The sequence below is a fragment of the Odocoileus virginianus genome, chromosome 2, assembly GCF_023699985.2.
Source record: "Odocoileus virginianus isolate 20LAN1187 ecotype Illinois chromosome 2, Ovbor_1.2, whole genome shotgun sequence".
Taxonomy (NCBI): domain Eukaryota; kingdom Metazoa; phylum Chordata; class Mammalia; order Artiodactyla; family Cervidae; genus Odocoileus; species Odocoileus virginianus.
The window spans coordinates 26,418,527-26,424,810 of NC_069675.1; the positions used below are offsets into that span (position 1 = coordinate 26,418,527).

General features: G+C 45.8%; 1 long non-coding RNA gene across 2 annotated transcripts; it reads right to left on the minus strand.

Annotated features, from left to right (window-relative positions):
• Positions 1 to 298: 298 nt before the first annotated feature.
• Positions 299 to 2,021, minus strand: LOC110143561 (uncharacterized). Of its 2 annotated transcripts, none has more exons than XR_002315611.2 (3): positions 1,911 to 2,021; positions 1,356 to 1,413; positions 299 to 783 (listed from the first exon to the last, which is right to left on the minus strand). It is a non-coding gene; the product is annotated as an uncharacterized lncRNA (long non-coding RNA). The 2 variants fall into 2 exon arrangements; XR_002315609.2 differs by lacking the exon at positions 299 to 783 and adding an exon at positions 1,005 to 1,247.
• Positions 2,022 to 6,284: the final 4,263 nt, after the last annotated feature.

Here is a 6,284-nt window from a genome sequence, read left to right on the forward strand (position 1 = left end):
TTGGCTTAACTATGTCTCAATTCTCCACTTAGAATCCCACAGATTATCTAGAAGCACAAGTGTTTTTTCACTTCTCTCTCACCTGGAAATGACAGTGGAGAGTCTGTTGGTAGCAGCACCAACTAATTCAACAACAACATAAATTGGATTCTAATCAATCTAGAATTTCACATATAAATCCTCACATTTGTGGTGAGGAAGGAGTTTGTGCTTTGGGATCCTATGCTACTTAAAAGCTAAAGTCTGAACCTGTTTAAAAATAAAATGCATAAAAAGACATGGAACGTGGAGTTTATTTTTGAAAGCAATTGTATGCAGAGGAATTAGGAGACGCTAATTGATTTCAAGAGAAAATTACTTCACATTACAAACAACTGGATTTTTTTTTCAAATGAGCTCCTTTCCCTGCAGTGAAAACATCTGGACTCCCAGGGGCCACAGGCAAAGTCAGGGCCTCTTGCAGCCCAGGACAGATGACAGATTTTGCAAGTTGCCGGAGCTTCAAGTGAGAAAGGTCACAGGATGGGGAAGTGTGGAATGTTTCTCTTTTTTGCATGGCAAGGTAAATCTAACATGGGGTCATCAACAGCATGGGATTGTTTAAAATCTCAACATCAAGTCCAAACTCCACGTGGCATTCCAGGCTCTCTAAAATCAATCTAGCTCCTCGGCAACCTGCAAAACCTGTCCTCTGTCAGGCTGGAAGAAGCTCTCCGCAGAGCGTAATACTGATGACAGAAGGAAAAATGCTTCCAATGGGGTTGTGGCAATCCATGTGTTCCACTGCAAGAATGAAAATTTTAAGAATGATCACTTGTTAAGTAATCACCAAGAATGACTCAGACACCAACAATTTGCTCACAGGACACCAGTAACTAGTTATCAAGATACTGCCTATGTAAACATATCAGTTTGGACACAGCAGCCAAATGTTTCCCAACAACCAGTAATGGAGCCAACACTTGATCATGTCATGTCTGAGTGAGTTGCTACACAATTTTATTTTTCAGATGGTTGTTTTCCCAAAGTAGAATAAGACGACTCACTGGGAATTCTGTGGGAAACAATGTTTTTCCAGACCATTTTAGCCATAGAATCCTTTCTTCAAATTGAAATGTCACACGGAAGCCCTGTATTTAAAGCTCAAGGTCCACGAGATAGGTGCCTTCCTTTCAGTCCCTTAGGGGCCCATCTCTGGCTCCTTCTTGGGCAGAGGATGGGCTTTGGAAGGCTCTGCCCTGCTGTTTCTACAAGAAGATATTCCACGTGAATGGGAAGTCCAAAGAGAGGGCCCTCCACACCCATCAAGAACCTAGGAAAGTAGTTGCCCCCAACCCACTCTGGACTTGCCTCACCTGCCTTCTCCTGCTTGAATCCTTACTGACTCTTTTGAAGGTCCAGAACTCTTCTTTGCTGATGAAATCAGGTAATTAATCCAAAGCTATAAAAGTCAGGCCATGTGTTGGGGGGTGGGGTGGACAATACAATTCTGAGCTCCATGTTTCACACATTGCTCCTCTGTTTCACATAAGGGACCACACTCTACTGAATGGGTGATGAGGATGCTTCCTCCTTCCCAGCCCTCTTCTCCCCTCACTTCCCTTAAGCCCTTTCCTGTCCATGGGTTGGACATCCTTTCCTCAGTAGCCCCATCTATCTCCATTCAATTATCAATTCCTAACCCCTAAGATCCATCCCCTTATCTTGCAAACTTCACAGACTCTAGCAGTGAAGACTCAGACTCTCTAGACTCTGACTGTCCTGGCACCTCTTCCCAGCCCAGTATCTGCTCTCTATGGAACGAGGGAGGGTGCGCTCTGGTCTTAAGGTTTTCCTGCAACGTGAGGGGAAGATGACAGTGAGACATCCCTTTCCTGGATGTGGCTGTCTTCTCCTCAATAGTAACTCACCATCATGAGGATCAATTCCTTAAAACAACAGCAACACAACACCTCAGCTGGTCTTCAAGAGAGATTTATACTCCTCCTCTAATGCAACTTTGACTAATCTGCTGTTCAGTTGCTAAGTCATGTTCAACTCTTTGTGACCCCATAGAATGCAGAACACCAGGCTCCTCTGTCCTTCACTATCTCCCAGAGTTTGCTCAGATTATGTCCAGCGAGTCGGTATTGCTATCTAAACATTTCATCCTCTGCTGCCCTCTTCTCCTTTTGCCTTCAATCTTTCCCAGCATCAGGGTCTTTCCCAACGACCTGGCTCTTCACATCAGGTGGCCAAAATAGTGGAGCTTCAGCTTCAAATCAGTCCTTCCAATGAATATTCAAGGTTGATTTCCTTTAGGATTGACTTATCTGGGGAGAGTTAATAACCCTGGTCATGAATAGCACTATGCCTACATCTCTTCCAGTAAACACCTAGGCGTCTCCCTTGCTCACAGAACACAGAGCGGGGAGTTGTTTTGTCTGTCTATTTCAATTAGCTAAAAGCCGAGTTGGTCTTATTGAAATGGTAGAAATCCCTGCCCCTGAACCCTCCATTCCTCTGCTGGTACACCTCCTCAATAAGGTTGCCAAATTTAGCAAATAAAAATATGGGATACCCAGTTAAATTTGAATTTAAGATAAATAATGAATAATGTTTAGTATGTCCCAAATATTGCAAGGGACAAACCCCCCCCCCCCCCCCCCGCCAGACACCTTCCGGGAGCATGGACTGCACCCACCGTGTGGGAGATGGTTTCAGTTAGGGGATCGCAACAGTTGATCTCTAAGACTCCTTCATCCGCAGGACTCTGATTTCTTGTATAGCAGCACACCAAGAGTGAGGGGTACACAGAACATCGGTCCTTGTTCCTGGCAGCAGAAGGGCCCCTCCTTCTTGAGCCTCAGGTCCTATCCAGGGCTCTGTCTATGGTACTGTCTGCTTTAGCTCAGGGGTCTCAGACTCTGCCCCTTGCTCAGTCCTCAGCCCCAAAGCTGCCTCCACTTTGCATTTCCAAGCGACCACCAGCGTTCAATAATGGGCTCCAGTTCTGCCTCCAGCAACTCACTTACCTGCTTTCTTGTCTGGGATTCCCTTCACTAATTTTCTACAACTATCACCCAACACTTCTGATGAGTAGCGTGTGGCCAAGGGCTTGGCAAGGAGATCAGGCTCCCTCCAGAGCAGCACAGACCAATCTCTCCCGGCAGCAGAGGGTCCGAGGCTCCCAGATTGAGAATCCTTGTCAGGAAAGGAAACAAGGTGTCCCTTCTTAAAAACAATGAGCCAAGATCACCATACAGGAGAGAGAACCCTGTTTAGTTTGGCTAAAGCCAGGTCCAATGGAGAGTGTGTGATAATCATCTCCAGGCTCAGCTGGGGGATACAGATCCAGGGGGAAAGAAGCTGGGCAGGGGACTCTTGGAATCAGAAGATAACTGGGGGGAAACACAGTCTGAAATGCAGGAATGCACCCCGCCCTGGTTCACCGGATATGTTGAAGCAGGCCTACAGATGAAAAGATAAAGATGCTGTCAGTAATGCTAGAGTCATCCTCCAAAATCCTCAACTTTCTCTCAAGCCAAAAAAGAAACAGAGAGAGAGAGAAACCACCTCCATTTCTGTCTCTTTTTAAGATGGGCAAGGGTGATGCCTAGTTAACATCAGCAGCAGGCACAGAGCCTTCACCCAGAGTAATTAACTCATGAGTAACAAGTGAATGGACCAATAAGTGAAGGTAGCTGCCCAGGTAGCCCTCCCTCTGCACTCAGAACTGGAATGCTATTGTGCTTAGTCTCTTGGGTCGTGTCCAACTCTTTGCAACCTCATATTTGGGTTTGAATCCTAGCTCTGGAACTACTTATGCTATGGCCTTGAGCAACCACTTGATCTCTCCAAAGCCTCAGCTTCCTCATCTATAAAATGCTTATTAGTTATTAATGCTAATAACTGTATCAGCTTCACCAGACAACAGTAAGGATCAAAGGAGGTGACATATGAGAGAAGGCCTACAAACTCTAAAGCAATTTCCAAGTAGTAAATGTGCTACAAAATGCAATCCCTTCCTTTAAGCGGCTTACAGTCTAGACCTGCACAGTCCAATTTAGTAGCCACTAGGCATATGTGCCTACTGAGCATTTGAAATGTGATTGATGTTAGGCTGTTTTACACAGGTTACTAGTATATAATACATGCTAGGGATTGTTCAGGGGGAGGAGGTGTGTGTGTGTATTTTAATTCAAAAAGATAATTTAAAAATATCTCATTGGTGTGTTTTATATTAAATGCATGACGAAATGGTACTGTTTTTATACATTGAACTAAATAAAATAGCAGTAGCTTATTAGTATACAAATACTGGCCAACCAATGTGCCTTGGTTGGCTTCCCAGGTGGCACTAGTGGTAAAGAACCTGCCTGTCAGTGCACGAAACGTAAGAGACCTGCAGTCAATCCTGGGTCAGGAAGATCCCCTGGAGAAGGGCATGGCAACCGACTCCAGTATTTTTGCCTGGAGAATCCCTTGGACAGAGGAGCTTGGCAGGCTAAGGGTTGCAAAGGGTCAGACATGACTGAAGCGACTTAGCATGCACAATGTGTCTTGAATAAATGTAAGCTGATCATGTGTCTCCCTTTGTCACCTCTGCTGATCAGGAGAGCAAGCATAAATGTTTCAAACTCTAAGTGACCTTCAGGACAATTCAACCCAACATCTTGTTTTGTTTTTCAAATGAAGAATCTGAGCTCCAGAGAGGGTGGAGACCTAAGCAAGATACACAGCCCATGAACGACCCAGTGTATTTTCTATTAGACTACAGTGAGGTTTTCGGAGCTTTTCAAATCTTTTTTTTTTATAAAGATTGCCTAAAGTTGAGTCACATGATAATTCTGGGAAATGACTATGTATCCACATTTGGCAGATAAAAAAACTGGGGTTCTGAATGACTAAACAGGCACAATTAATGGCATCTTTGAGGCCAGCACTTTGACCTTTCACCTCCATGCTCTCCCTCCCACCCCAGGCTCCCTCTGTAGGCCCGGAAGACTGTCTAATAATATGTAGCATCCCATTCCCCGGTGCCTCTACCACCTCTTGTTCAGGACACGCCTGTGAGCATTCTTCAGTCTAATTAAATAATGGAACCACACTGATCTTTTCTTCCAAGGTCCAGGGGCACTGTTTCCTCTCCACCCCAGTTCTGCTTGGGAATGTTGACTTTGGAAAACGGCACCAAATACACTCTGACTGCAATTTCCAAATCAGAAACAGCCTCCAGATCCTTATTCAGTGGAGAGTAAAAGATCTCAGAAGGGCAGAGCCTCTTCAGGCCGTGAGACTCTAGAACCTCTTCTGCCCTCAGAGCCTCCAAGGACAAACAGGTCATTACAAGCCAGCTCAGATCCACATATGTGTACCTGCGGCATGTCCTGGGATTCAGAGGTGACTAAAATAAAGCTGCCACCTCTTAATCATTCCTGGTCCAACAGAGAAGATTCACACAAATGGTTAGCTGGACTGTGAGGCAGAAGGACACGGGTACCATACTTTGGGGGCCTAGAAATTAAGGAGCCTCAGGTTCAGACTTCCCTGGTGGTCCAGTGGTTAAGAATCTGCCTGCCAATGCAGGCAACACAGATTTGATTCCTGGTCCAGGAAGATCCCACACGCTGCGAGGCAACTGAGCCTGTGGGCCACAGCTACTGAGCCCGCACCCTAGAGCCCGTGTTCTGCAACAAGAGAAGCCACTGCAATGAGAACTAGAAAAAGCCCTCGCAGCAATGACGACCCAACACAACTATAAATTAATATTTTATTTTATTTTTAAATAGAATTAAGATTTTTCTTTTACCAACCACACCAGATACCCAACAGTTGTTCAAGAAGACAGTGATGAAAAACTGGTTATCTCGATTTCTGGAGAGGGAGACCCCTATCGTCCTTCAGCCCCACTCCCTCCAGGGCACAGGGCAGCACCTGTGTCTCTTCCAAGGTCCAGGAGAAGGGCCACCTCTGATCTCTGATGTCCCTAGGCCCCTCCCTTCTGCACCTGGGAACATCTTTTACTTAAAAATACCTTTTATTTTAAACCCATCAATTCTCTCTCACACACATACACTCAAACTCATCCATAGACAAGCACACATCCTCTGTCACCAACAGTCTATGTTTTTCCAAAAGATCTGCCTTGTCTCTGACCAGCCAGGGCTGGGGCCGTCTGGACGGGTCCTCACAGATCTCCAGGGTGGGGCGGAGATGTCCCAGGAGGCCTGCTCTGAGGGTCATGGGCCCAGGTCATTGTCCTCTGGTCCCCCCATAAAGAAGGGACCCAGGTTTGGCTCCTG